This window comes from Crinia signifera, chromosome 11 (genome assembly GCF_055691185.1).
Source record: "Crinia signifera chromosome 11, ASM5569118v1, whole genome shotgun sequence".
NCBI classification, from domain to species: domain Eukaryota; kingdom Metazoa; phylum Chordata; class Amphibia; order Anura; family Myobatrachidae; genus Crinia; species Crinia signifera.
In genome coordinates, this window is record NC_139227.1 from 60814782 (window position 1) to 60828932 (window position 14151).

A 14151-nucleotide genomic window follows, 5' to 3' on the forward strand; every position below is an offset into this window, starting at 1 on the left:
CAGTTCAAGCAGAAGACACAGAGGCCTTTTTTATGGGGTTATAAAAACACATGGTACTTGTGTATTTTCACGGCGCCCAATGTATCGGATGCGATATCGGCCAATATATAGGATGCGATATCAGCCGATATATTGAAGCGTTCCGAACCGATTTTTTGACCTGTTCATAATGATTTTATATAGTGTGGTGAGCGCAGTAATCCGCTACGCTCGCCACGCTTCGGGCTCGGTGTCTCGCTGCACTCGCCACACTATATAAAATCAACTCCATGCATAGTGGATAGTGGGGTTATGAACAGGTCAAAAATTGGTTCGAATCGCATCGACATACCGGCCAATATCACATCCGATATATCGGCCGATATCGCATACGATATATCGGGCGCCGTGAAAATACACAAGTACCAAACACATACTGGAGATAAAGTAATTTTATAGAAGACAATATAAAAATCTATTAAAGTCTATCCCATTTCTTATATGCATATGCAGTTGGAGCAGAGGTGACCCCCCCCCCCACACACACACACACACACACACACACAAACACACAAACACACACACTTCCAAACAGGGACCTATGTTGAGATGTACAAAGCCTTGAAACGTGATAAAATGTAGAGTGATAAACCACCAACCAATAAGTTCCTACGTGTAATTTACGAACAAAGCCTCTGACATGGCAGGTAGGAGCTGATTGGCTGATGGTTTATCACTTTCCATTTTATAACTTTTTAAGCTTAGTACATCTGGCCCATACTGATACAGGGGACTGCTCTGCACTTGAAAGTGTAAGTAGCAGCTGGTAGACTAATGTAACCTGATATAAGCCTGTCCCTATACTAATATATAGTGTATGTAAAGTAAACTGCTATAAATAGTGAAACTATCATAGTGGTGCCAGAGGTGCAGCTGCTATGGGTCCCAGAGCTAAGGGGAGCCCATCTTCCCAGTCAAAATGACAAGTTATATACATATTTCATCATTGTGTTGACATATGGTCCCTTACACACTTTTTCTACGGATCCTAGAAATATCTACTTACATATGTAAAATACACATTTCTTTTTTACACCATTCTGCATAGTCAATTTAATATAAACATCAGACAAATGACTGCTTAACATGTAATTAAAGAAACACAATGCTGTTTTAAAGAGAACATTCAGCTGGACATTCTGCCATCAAAATTAATAGCTAAAATAAAAAAAAGCATATGTTTCTAAAGAAATACTGGGTACTTGTTTCCTAGCACGGCGCCCGTCGTGGGTCATCGCATACCTTAAGTTAAGGTATGCGATGGATGCGACCGACGCGATTTTAGGGCTATTTTTAGCCTTTTCCCCGACAATTAAAAAATCGCATCCATCACATGCCTTAACTTAAGGTATGCGATGCGACCGACGCGACCGACGCGATTTAACATTGAATGCATTGTATTCAATGTTAAATTCCTATGTAAAATCGGGTGCATTGTATGCCATTATAATGGCATACAATGCGACCGATGCGATGGACCCAATTTTACATAGGGAACAATGTTAAATGGCCCAATGGACCCGATTTTTGATTGTATACCCACCCTGATGGGTAATTTGTATGTAAAATGCCCCCCCCCATCGTTAACGCCACCCCACGATTATTGCCAACCCGAAGCGCGGCAAGCGCGGCGAGCGCAGCGAGCCCGCAAGGGGCGGCGGTACGCGTCCTCCGACCTTTTCATACCCCCACTATCCACGTCGGCGTGGAGTTGATTTTAGATAGTGTGGCGAGCGCAGCGAGCCACCGAGCCCATAGCGGGGAAGCGTAATACCTGTGAAGTTATGTGCGTCTGCTCGCCACGCTTCGGGCTCGATGGCTCGCTGCGCTCGCCACACTATATTTAATCAACTCCACGTGGATAGTGGGGGTATGACGTGGATAGTGGGGGTATGAAAAGGTCGGAGGACGCGTAAATATTATGTATTAATCTACATAGTATTTGAAAAACTTTCATGCCTTCGTTCAAAGCTCCCATTTCATCTTAAAGTGTAACCAAATTACCCATAATGCATTGTCACTGGCATTATCATCTTTCATCTGTCTTAGTTCAAAGCACCATCACATTCTTGTGAGAAAACAGGAGACCTGGAATTCCAGTTTTCATCATAATTACATACAGCTCTAGATGTTTAAACTGGCTGCAAAACCTGGCATTAACTACTGAATTGGCTGAGCTTCTGCTCCTCATTTTATGTAAAAAATGGAATAAAAGATAATAAGACTTATTTATTTCACAGTAAACTGAATAACCAAAAAAGGTCAAATTAACTTAAAATCCTCTTTATTTAGGTTTTATAGATAATTCTGTTAACAGTAAGAATGAATAAATCTTTGAAGGATTTATAGGAGTAAAACCACCAAGGCAGAATTAACTAAATAAGATTAAATGCAACAATTTAAACCCTTTTGATGCTTGTGGGGTCCCAGACCAGCTGGGTTCCCCCTCCCTCTACAGATTAATTGGATTAATATTGCATAGATCAGTTATACCATAATGCTATAAAACTAAAGAACTTATCCCTCAGCCATGCAACTTGTCTATACTCTCACTAAATGACATATGCATATATGCATGTCAGCAGCACATTTGATAAAATCCTTACAAAGATTATTTACACCTAGATGAAGATGCCCAGGCAATATTCCACACCAGACAATGTAAACAAACATCTAGCCCATCAGTGTTTTAGGCCAAGATAGAACTTGATGAAGTTATGGTATTTTTTTTTTAACCCCACTTATTAAAATAAAAGATATGGATACATTACTTCAGGACAAATAATTGATTAATTTAGCAAGTAATCTATTTTACAAGCATAAAGAAAACCAAAACGTAACTTAAATCTAAAAATTACTTAATGCATATCAACACTGCATGCATCACCAAGATATTTGACATAACAAATAGACAATAAAATAGCAACTGTATAATCCTTCATTCACTAGGTTATATTAAGAAATATATATTTAAAATTCAAACCAAACATGTAACACATATACAGTAATACTGATTTATAGTGATTAAATTACAGAATTACAGCTACAACAATCCAAAATGATGCAGCTTATGTTAAAGCATTTCCCCTACATTGCTCTAACAACAATAGATGTATCAATGTATAGACCGTGGGTTAGGGTAATGTCATTAATTGTTTGTTTGACAGCAAAACAGGGCTGGGAGAGCAGGAGTATACAGTGTGGTGAATATCTAATCCAGAACATACCCTATTGTTTTTTTATCAATAATACATGAATGACCACACTCACACAAAAGCAGTTCTGCTTTGTAATGGTAGCTGTCAATAACATCAACCTGTATCTATGTATATTTAGGAGCAATGGTTGCAGGCACACAATTCGAGCAGGGGAATTGACAAACACTATTTTAATTCCACAGAATAATGTGAACCGTACATACTGTATGTGAGCAAGGCCAATGGCTCTTATTTTAATCAAAGAATGGCTTGAATAATAGGATGCAACATACCTTTAACATGTAGGAAGAAAGGGCCTGTGCTTATAAAAAGGAGGGAACGCAAGCTGGGCGATGCATCCTACATGGACCGTGCTGCAACATCAGGATTTGCAAGATAATACAAAATAAAAGAATAGAATTTTAAACGTGCAGCCAGAGCTGCTTATGGAGCAGGGGAGAGGGAGGGATTGAATGAATCAGATGTCATAGCTTCTGTAGAGAAAGGATGGAGGGGGCAGGGCTGCTGTGTAGATCGAGGAGGAAAGAGAGGGAGGAGAGACAAACGGAGAGATAGAAAGATGTGAGGGAGAAGAAGATAAGCAGAATATGAGATGCTGGAGAGAAAATGGTTTGATATTTATTTACTAACATATGCTCATATTTCTCCAGTGTAATCTAATGAGCTTCACAATTGGAATACCTATGTTTTATATAAACACACAACTATATTTTGTCTGTCCCCTATTTATTGGAAACACTACTGGCCATTATTAATATTATTATTAATATTTTTATTATTATTAATATTATCTATGCATTACATATATGTTCATCGGACTTATATTTATTATTCTTGTATAACGGCATTTTGTATTGCAAAGGCAAAACAATAAACATCCATTTTTATAGGTCCCTACTATCTAATGGAAATAAAACAAAAGAAACGAAACTACAAATATTTCATCTTACAAAAATATGAGGCAAGAGTTTGAGTAAACCAACTCTTTTTTTTATATTAGAACTTACACCTCCTAAAATGTTTCATATGTTCTAGCAGAGGTAAATGACAACTATGTGGGGCTGTACGGACGGTGTAATGGTTAGCATTACTGCCTCACAGCGATGAGGTCATGGGATCGATTCCCACTATGGCCCTGACTGTGCGGAGTTTGTATATTTGTGTGGCTTTCCTCTGGGTAGTCTGGTTTCCTCCCACAGTCCAAAAATATACTGGTAGGTTAATTGGCTCCTAACAAAATTAACCATAGAATGTCTGTCAGGGGTGTAACTAGAACTTTGTGGGCCCCATAGCAACATCTTCACGGGGGGCCCCCACATACATTCATACATATACACATGGGATGAAGTCAGCATCCCGGTGGTCAGGATGCTGGCGTTCATGCTGCAAGGTGGAGGGGGTTAGGGATAGGCGTCAGCGTGGAGATTAGGTCAGGCTATATGGGAGGGGCTTAAGTGGCGGGCAGGGTTAGTATACTAAAGTGATAGATATTTATACATATATAATATATATATATATATGTATATATATATATATATATATATATATATACATGTCTCATATATATATATACACATACACCGCCTCTCCAATACAAACATACATACACTGCTGCTTTCATCTATACTTTGGTTCCATACATATATCCTGTACATCCCACCCCACATCATCCAACACTTGCAGCACGTCACATTGGCCCTTATTCTGGTTGGTGCGGTGTTTGCCGCTTGCGGTCGTACCGCCGATGTTTTTCGTCTGCGCATGTGCAGAGGTCACTCTGCGCATGTGCAAGCGGTTTCGCCGTACGTTTTTTTTAGACGCCGCACAGGGGGCGGAGAGGGGCGTGAGGTACTACTTAGCCTCATTACCCTATGCATACGCCCCGCGTTTCATGGGCGTTCCCATGCAAACGCAGGGCGTATGCATGGTAATAAAGCCGTGACGCATGTGTAGGGGGCGGGCATCTGACATCGCCGGATGTCAGCTGCCCGCCCCCATACATGATTTCATACAGACAAGTGTCCGTGTGGTCTAGGGTGGCGGGAGCTGGTGGAGCGTGCATTCGATGGTCGGCGACCATCGAATGCAGGGGCTGCTCCCAAGATGGAGGAGGCGTATCCCCGTCCACTTTCATGCGGACCGCCACATATCCGCGTACGGACGGAGGTGGCGATCCGTATGGAAGGCGGGGATTCGCCTGCACGGTCCTGGCCGCATATTCTGATCTGGCCCCACAGATCAGAATAAGGGCCATTGTGACCACTACTATCACCTTCCCCCAGACAGTGACTCAAGGTAGCTACTTCTCTGTGCACCAACATATGACATCTTACCGGTGGGCCCCATTGATGCTGGCCAGGTTAGTGGGCTGGGTGATGTGCTGTAGCTGCTGCCCGCTGAGGAGGAGGAGAGACAGAGTCCCTCTGAGCTGCTATCGGCAGGGGTGGAACGAGAGGCAGCTGCCCGTTATGGTCAGCGGGGAGCGACTGCTGTCCCTGCTTGCCTGGGGATAAGGAGAGGCAGTGTTCCGTTGATGCTGTCTGTTAGCACAAACTGCTGTCGGCAGGGGTTGGAGTAGAGGCAGGCAGTTGCATCCAGTGGGGAGCGGCTGTTCTCGTAGCTGCTGTCGACGGTGGTGGGAGGAGAGGCAGGTGGGCAGTCCGTCAATGAGCGGCTGCCTGCTAGGGAGGGAGAGGTAGAGGCAGCGCATGTGCCAGTGGTGTAACCATAGAGGGGGAAGGAGGTGCACTTGTTATGGGGCCCCCCATAGCAAGTGCACCCCCTGCACCGTCTATAGTTACGCCACTGATGTCTGTGTGTACATGTACGTATGGTTGAGAATATAAATTGTAAGCTCCACTGGGGCAGGGACTGATGTGAGTGTTCGAATATTCTCTGTAAAGCTCTGCTGAATATGTATGCGCTATATAAGGAACTGTCAATAAATAAATATTGAAACATCTATGATCACTAGAACTGTGTTGATAGTTTACAATAACAGTTGTTCACTGATCTCTGCCGCATCTCTTGTACACACCAGCAAATTAAAAAATTTGCTACAGGAGGCATCTGAAGAAAACATACATCTGTCTGGGCCCCACTGCAAAATTTTGAAAGGGCCCCCCAGCATTCCAACAGAATGAAATTAGACAGATTGGATACTGGATAAGGTTACAAGTCCCCCATGCTGAGTCTCATGGTCAGCACTGGAGGCAGAGCCAGCGCAATGGACGGGGGAACCATCAAGGACCGCTCCCAAGCACCGACCCACCACCTGGGGTTTCATATTCAGGGCCGGGGAGAGGTGTGCCACCAAGGCCAGTTCCTCCTGCTGAGCTTCACTTTGATGGCGTGATGGCGTGCGTGCGGGGGGGAGGGAGCTCACATATGCAGGAATGGAGATCACCAAAGCCTCTGCCGTGGCACACTTTTTTTTAACTCATTTTTATTGCTTTTGAGGTAAAAAAGAAAAGACAACATACTATATATATAGCATTTCATGTGATAGATGCATTATTAATATACATATAACATATACACACATACTGCAGTGGACAATTATAAATATTAAGGCTGTTCATCAATTATTCAACAATGACTGCCACTGCGTACAGTACAATACATTTAACATACAACATAACACTAAACAGTCCTTATCCCTTTTTAACGCCTCCAATTCTCGGCCTAGTATATCTTTTCCCTAGTCTGCTACCATTGTACTTCATTATTATCTTTATTCTACCATCTTATTCGCTATATACATGCGTTTTATTTTTTGGTGGCAAATCTTCTGGTCCTGTCCTATTTTGATACTCAATGGCTGGGGGTCATCCTCTCTAATATCTCCATTTATTGTGCCTTTACTACTCTTATTTCTCACTCTCTCTCCTTTTTATTTATTTATTTATTTATTAATCCATTGTGCAATAATTAATTACAGTAGGTGTTAAGTTTCTTACATCTTATTTCAATTCTGTGATTCTTATTACTTGACTTTATGTGTTCTCCCATAATCCCTACATTTCCCATATTTCTCTATCCATTTACTCCATATCTTTTTAAATTTCCCTAGTGTATTTCTATTTTAGTGAATATGTTTTTCGTGCATTACTGTATAATTTACTAATGACCTCCAGCCATCGAGTTCCGGCGCTGTCTTTGCCATCCATGTTCTGGCTATCATCACTTTAGCTAAGGAACACAGATTAATAATAAGGGCTTTCCCATCTCTATATGTTCTTCCATCCTCAATTATATTGAACAGGCAACATTTAGGTGCAAGTATACTCTCCTCTATCCCAATCTCTCCCATGACCTTTCTAACCTTATTCCAAAATTCCTGCGCCTCCGAGCAATCCCATATCATATGGAAGAAAGTTCCTGGTGCACTATTACATTTTGGGCATATATTCAGTATTTTCGCCTTAAATTTCACCATCCTTCCTGTGGACATATAAGACCTATGCAGTATATATAACTGTATTTGTTGGACTCTGATGTAATTTGTTGTTCTGGATATAGAGGCCATTGCGGACATCCATTTATCTATGCCTATCTGCCCTATATCTTTTTCTAATTTTCCCTTTAAATTGGTTAAGCCATCTTCATTTTTACTTTGCAGCAGATGGCTATATATCTTGGATATCTTATTGGGTTTCCCGCCCCCTGTTATCATTTTCTTTATTGGGGATACTTCAAATTCTGGGTTGGCCCCTTTAAATTGTGTATGAAGTGCGTTTGTGTATGAAGTGCGTTGAAGTGCGTTTTTCAATTGAAGATATCTAAAGAGATGAGAGCAATTGATAAAAAAGTTTGATTTCTTTATTTATTTTATTTACATATAACTGGTTTACTGTTGTAATCCCGTATGATCCCCATACATTAGATACTTGAAGATGTTTTAGTTCTTTCAAGCCCTTCCCATCATCTAGGGGATGGTCCATATCCAGACTTTTAAATATGTATAGTTTATTGACTTCGCCCCAGATTTTGATAGCTTGTCGCACCATTGGACAATCATTGATCGTTACATGCCCTTTTAACAGTCTTTGCATTGGTGTATTCCCTACTACACTTTGCCTTACCAACTCCCTTATCCCATCCCCAATTCCTCCATCCAGTCTACCATTGATATTATTTGACTAGCGAAGTAGTACATAATAAGGTCAGGAAGTGACATCTCCCCATCCCCCTTTTTCCTCATCAGGGTCTGAAGGCGAATTTTAGGACATGAGTTATTCCAGATGAAGGAGGATAGCATGCTATCTATCTTCCTAAATAAGCTATTTTGTATATAACAAGGGGACTGCTGTAAAATGTAAAGACATTTTGGGAGTACTATCATTTTTTGTAGGTTCACTCTACCAGTTGTTGTTAGGGGTAACTTCCTCCATTGTTTTATCTTAGTCCCTAAGTACACCACTAATGGATCTAGATTTTATTTTATAAAATTGCTAGGGTCGGGCAAGAACCTAATTCCCAAATATTTAAATGTATCTACAATTTTAAGCTGTGAGTCTATCTTGGATCTAATCCTTCTAGTAGAGCATTTCTTATTCTCCACTCACCGTGAGTCTATGGCAACAGTTTTTCCTAGTGTTCAATACCTATCAGTGCTCTGGAGCTGAAGCTGTCTCCTTTCCTGTGTTTGGCTTGGTTTTGTACTGTCTGATTTTTTGCAGCTTTCATTTGTGTTTTTGTGGTTTAGACATCCTGTGCCCATTGTTTGTCATCAACAGACGTTCAATCATCTAGTTTCTACAGCATGCTCCTAACATCTTCTACAATTCCATTTGTGGCCTCTGACTTGTTAGCTATTATATACTAACAGGTTTTAACAAGCTCCCACTATACAGGAACAAAATGTATTTGAATGCAACCGGTTACCCACATATTGCCCTATATTATCTACAATTTGTCCCAAAAAGATATTTGCTAGCACTGTGCAAGCAATCAGTGGTGTGCGGCCTCAGCTGCGTAACAAATATACCTTATCTGCCATATTGAATAAGAGGGTGCCTGGCTATTCGGGAGCATGAAATTTTACAAACACATGGTCCCATATAGAGCTGGACATTTTACAAAGGAGGTCAAGACATTCATTACAAAGAAACATGCATGTGCAATATTAAAGGTTATTTTATGTCTATCTAGGGTAGGGGTGTGTAATAAGCGGCCCTCCAGCTATTGTGTTACTTTCCTCTAGATCACTCACCACCTTTGAACAACATTGTTGCACTGCTCGTCCACCTCAATGGGTCATCTGATTTTTTGTATAAAGCTGCCCTGACCTCTATTGTTCCTCAAATACTTAATGTGCTAATTTTTTGAAGTGGGATGCAAACCTGGGCAAACTCCTCGATGCGAACGATTGATCTGACAAATAGTCTGGTGCTTCTACATTAAGTCCTCCATTTGATCTTGTTTTAAGGAACATGTTTGTAAATTTTTATATAGTTGGTGCCAGGTCCACAATATGTTTTCTTTGGCTTCCTCTTTGTGATGATGAAGTTGCATGGCTGCTAGGCCCTTCTTGTCCTATGGACATTTTGGTCAGATGTTTGTTCGCTTTGAGTTTCCCTCCTAGATATACAGTACCTTTTCTTTCCAAGCATTTTATGCTCTCTGTACCATATCCATATTTGTCACACAATCAAACAGAATTGCAAGGCATATCATGATAGCTGCTACCTGTATTATTGCTGCCAACTTCAAATCCCTGAGCCCCACTCCATGGCTTCTCTCATTCAGAAGGTATGGTTCATCCATGGCCAGCAGGAGCTCTGTTCAACCTATTTCCCTGTGACAGCCAATGTTAGCTGTCGTGAGTGTTCTGGGTCAACCTCTCTTTTTGGCTTTTTAAGGAAAATGAGTAAGCACTGCCTTACTGGTGCTGAATGGGGGGGTGAGTGGTGTGGTGAATTGCAGAAAAGGGGAAGAATCAGAATTTACTTGAATCTATTTATTGGAAATTAAATGTGGTCAACTTGCTATAGAAGCCAATGCTTCCTAATGTTCACTGTGGGTAAAGTTCTGGAAATGGTGTTGTACAGCTTCTTTGGGTGGGCTCCAAATGAGCACCTGGGGTGGTTTACACAGTGTTTTGATGTACACCTATATGGGGTCCCCAACATGTGGGAATATTCCAAAACAAGTGTCAACAGAGGAGATTCCCAAACCGGGTTGCAGTGCAGGACCTACAGTCTTCCTTAGTGATTTGTGGAGGAATTTGTCGGTCTATAATACAGGTAGTGGTGGATGGGGAACGGAGAGGTGCCTTGTGGGCTTGGAGCGATTTCCTGAGAAACCCCCTTACAATCTCATAGGTTTTTGAAAACCTATGTCCTCTCCGTGCGTGTCAGTGTTTGTGCTGGAATAACTGTCACATGAAATCCTGCTAGCGGCGTCCCGCTAGACAGAATGTTTGCAGGTACACTCACGGTATGATGCGGCGTGCTTATGCCCCGGTAAGCAGTGTCACTCGGTGCCTGTGTCCCGGCGTGCTGCCGCATCCTCCCTCCTTGTGCGTGGATCCGCTTCTGTGACGCTTCCGGGTTCCCAACTCTCGCGAGATCCCGGGGTACAGACGTCAGTAGGCACTAGTGATGCGCTTGAACGTGTTCTCTGTCCTGCTGGGGGAGAAGTTGTTCTGACGATCAATGGTGTGTAAGTGGTAGCTGTTGGTCAGCTGTTGTGGGTCGTAACAATGCGTTTCGGCTTTTCCAGCCTTCTTCAAGGTTACTGATCACTGTCAATGGTGTTCATGTATGAGATGCCTGGTGATCTGATTGGTTTGACAGCTTCACTCCTGATTGGGTGGTCGTGAAGCTGGGGGGGGAGTTAATAAGATGAATGACACCTTGCCTGGTTCCGTTCACTGATGGGACTGGATGAGTGTATAATGCAGAGGACATGTTGCCTGCAGTTATATAATTGGTAAATAATAAAATTGCATATGCAAATGATCGGTTGAGTGTGGTGGATTATACTTATGAATACGGGAACCTGAATGTAAAATTTAATGTAATGTTTAAATGAGGTGTTTCACAAATGCTGTGCTGTTATCAAGACTATAGGGGAGAGAGATAAACTTTATCATGTAATACAGTAATCTGCGCTGCTTAATGGGGATGTGCTGATTCTGAGAATTAGAATATTGAGAGTGGACCTTGTTAAGAGGAAAAAGAGAGAATAGAATGGGGAGCGAGCCAAGAGATAAGATGAAGTTGTGTGGGATGGTAGAGAGATAAAGTTGTGTGATTTCTTTAATTTTACAAAGGTGGGTTAGGCCATAATGTGATATTTACGTTTGCTGATTCGTACGTAATAAATCGATACTCGTTATTTAAACGTCACTGGATTGTTGCCTCCTCATTTCCCGGATAAAGATCCGAACCTGACCGTGCATATCACATTTATATAATTCTAGTCTGCTGGTGCCTGCCTACTGCCTAGTGCTTGCCAGTACCTACTGCTGTAGTGTATAATATAATTCCAGTCCGTTGGTGTCTATCTAGTGCTGTATACTCCAGTCTGCTGGTGCCCTTCCTACCAGTAACTACTGCAGTATATAAATCCAGTACGATAGTGCGAATAGTTGGCACTCGCTTTCCTGGTCAGCTGCGTGGTGCTCGGGGCAAGGGGGTATGTAGGAGTCGATAACCCGGCACTCACATGTCACAATAAGACTCACAAGCTCATAATTTGCGTTTGCACCGTTTCGGATCCCTTTATTGGACCCGTCATCAGGCAGTACAGTATCCTGTACTGCCTGACGACGGGTCCAATAAAGGGATCCGAAATGTTGCAAACGCAAATTATGAGCCTGTGGGCGGTATTCAATATTGTGTGTCAGTGCTTCGCATGGCGATAATGAAATGTTATCGGTTGTTTCGTAGTGCGTTAATGTATCGCTTAGTTGATTTTTCCCGCTATTCAAAATTAGTGTGACGCGTAACGCGTAATTGCGATAAAACACCTATGAGGCGAACGGTGGGAGTTGTTATTTCGCTTTCCCGCCATCGTTAAAAGGTATATATTGGAGTGGAGGAGCGGATTTTAGTCATTGTGGACACGTGCGTCGTAGAGGCAAGTCATTTCCCAGACATCGTTATTTCTACTGCGACATCATCGGGATGGTAATTATTTATTAATTATGATATTATTATTACTAATTTTTCAGCATCTTGCTCAGGTTTGTTGTTGTCATTATTCTGCTGTATATTTTGGTTTTGTTTGTAATTTGTTTGACTGTGTCAATGACATTGCAAGTCAGTTGTTCAAGTTAGCAGAGAGCTTTCATGTTTGTAATGTTTTTACACGTTATGATGTATTTTTCTAGGATGTTGGGAGGGTGTGGGTGGAGGGGGGGGCAAGGTTTGCAGGTGGCATCTTCCCTTGCATTTGTTGGATGTACAGTCAAATCTTTAGTGGTGTCCCTGACAGCGTGGTCCCTGGACTCTATCACTGTTAATGTCATGACTTTGCAAAAGCAGGTTGGCCCCGCAGGCACCGTTAAATTGTGTGTGGGCTTCCAAATGTGTTTGGGGTGTCGCCCATGTCATGTGCTTGGATGACAAGGCGAGTGGGATGCTGTTTTTTGTCACTGCAAGTGTATTGTTATGTGTGCAAGTGTCTGATTTATGGGTTGTCTGCAGTGCAAAACCCCTGCATAGAGCTGCCTTTTATTTTAAATTGATCTTTTTCTCACTATCTTAATAGGGTGTTGGTTTGCGGGGGGGCTGGGGTGTGGCAAGGGTTGCTGGTGGCGTCTTCCCTTGCATTTGATCTTTTGTGGTGTCCCTGACAGTGTGCTCCCTAGACTCTATCACTGTGCATGTCATTTTCACTTTGCAAAAAGCAGGTTGGCCCCGCAGGCACCGTTAAATTGTGTGGGCTTCCAAATGTGTTGCAGTGCACCTTGTGTTTGACATTTTTACAAATTATAACATATTTTTTACATAGGTAAACTATGTCCACTTTAAAAAGACCTCGGACGAGTTATGATGTTGAAACATCAGATGACAACTCAGGCTCAGAGCAATCCTTTGAATCTGCAGATCGCCAGATTGACAGACATCAGAGACAGAACAAAGGCATGCCCTTAAAATCTCTGGTAGGAGTGATTTCTTTTTGATATGTTTGATATGTTTGTGGGGCTACTTACATTGAATTTTTCGGATTGTAGTTTTAAACATTGCTTATTCATGGCATATCTTACTATGTTGAATGATATGCTTGCGGAAAACTGAAATTATTTTTCATTTCTTTACAGCTGGATGATGCAGGTGACAACGTTATGGAAAATTCTAGCTCACCAAATTCTCCAATTTCTTCGGGGACTGATAAAGAATAGAACCCATTTGACAATGTTGAAAGAAGACAGAGATCAGTAAGTATTCATCCATCTCTCAAAAAATGTCATTTAGGGCCTTATTCTAGTACACTCTTACAGGCAAATTCCTTCTTAGATGGGCAGAACCATGATCACTGCAGGGGGGCAGATATAACATGTGCAGAGCGAATTAGCTTTGGGTGAGTTAGTTTGTTACTGAAAATGGAAAATACTGATTGCTTTATTTTTACACTGCAATATAGATCTCACTTTGAAGTGAAACCCCACCCAAATCGATTGCGCTCTGCACATGTTACATCTGCCCCACCTGCAATGCACATGGTTTTGTCCAGCTAAGCGGGATTTTGCCCAAATGAACTAGAATAAGGCCCTTAATTAATATAACATTAAACGTACAGTCAGAATAATAACTTGTAATGTTATGATTAAATATCAGGAGCAGCAGGAAAGGAGCCGATTTATTCAAGCAGCAGATTGTGAACAATTACAACATAAAAAGGGAAAAAAAGATAAAGAGGACAGTCATCGTGATAAGCGTCC

The 14151-nt window shown here is 41.8% G+C and overlaps 1 protein-coding gene across 3 annotated transcripts in view; it reads right to left on the minus strand.

Annotated features, from left to right (window-relative positions):
• Positions 1-3734, minus strand: part of SPTBN2 (spectrin beta, non-erythrocytic 2) — a 268184-nt gene extending 264450 nt beyond the window's left edge. For all 3 annotated transcript variants that reach the window (XM_083165163.1, XM_083165165.1, XM_083165164.1), the window contains exon 1: positions 3530-3734. The gene's annotated coding sequence lies outside the window, so the exon portion shown is untranslated. The remainder of the gene's footprint in view (positions 1-3529) is intronic.
• Between the last annotated feature and the right edge of the window lie 10417 nt (positions 3735-14151).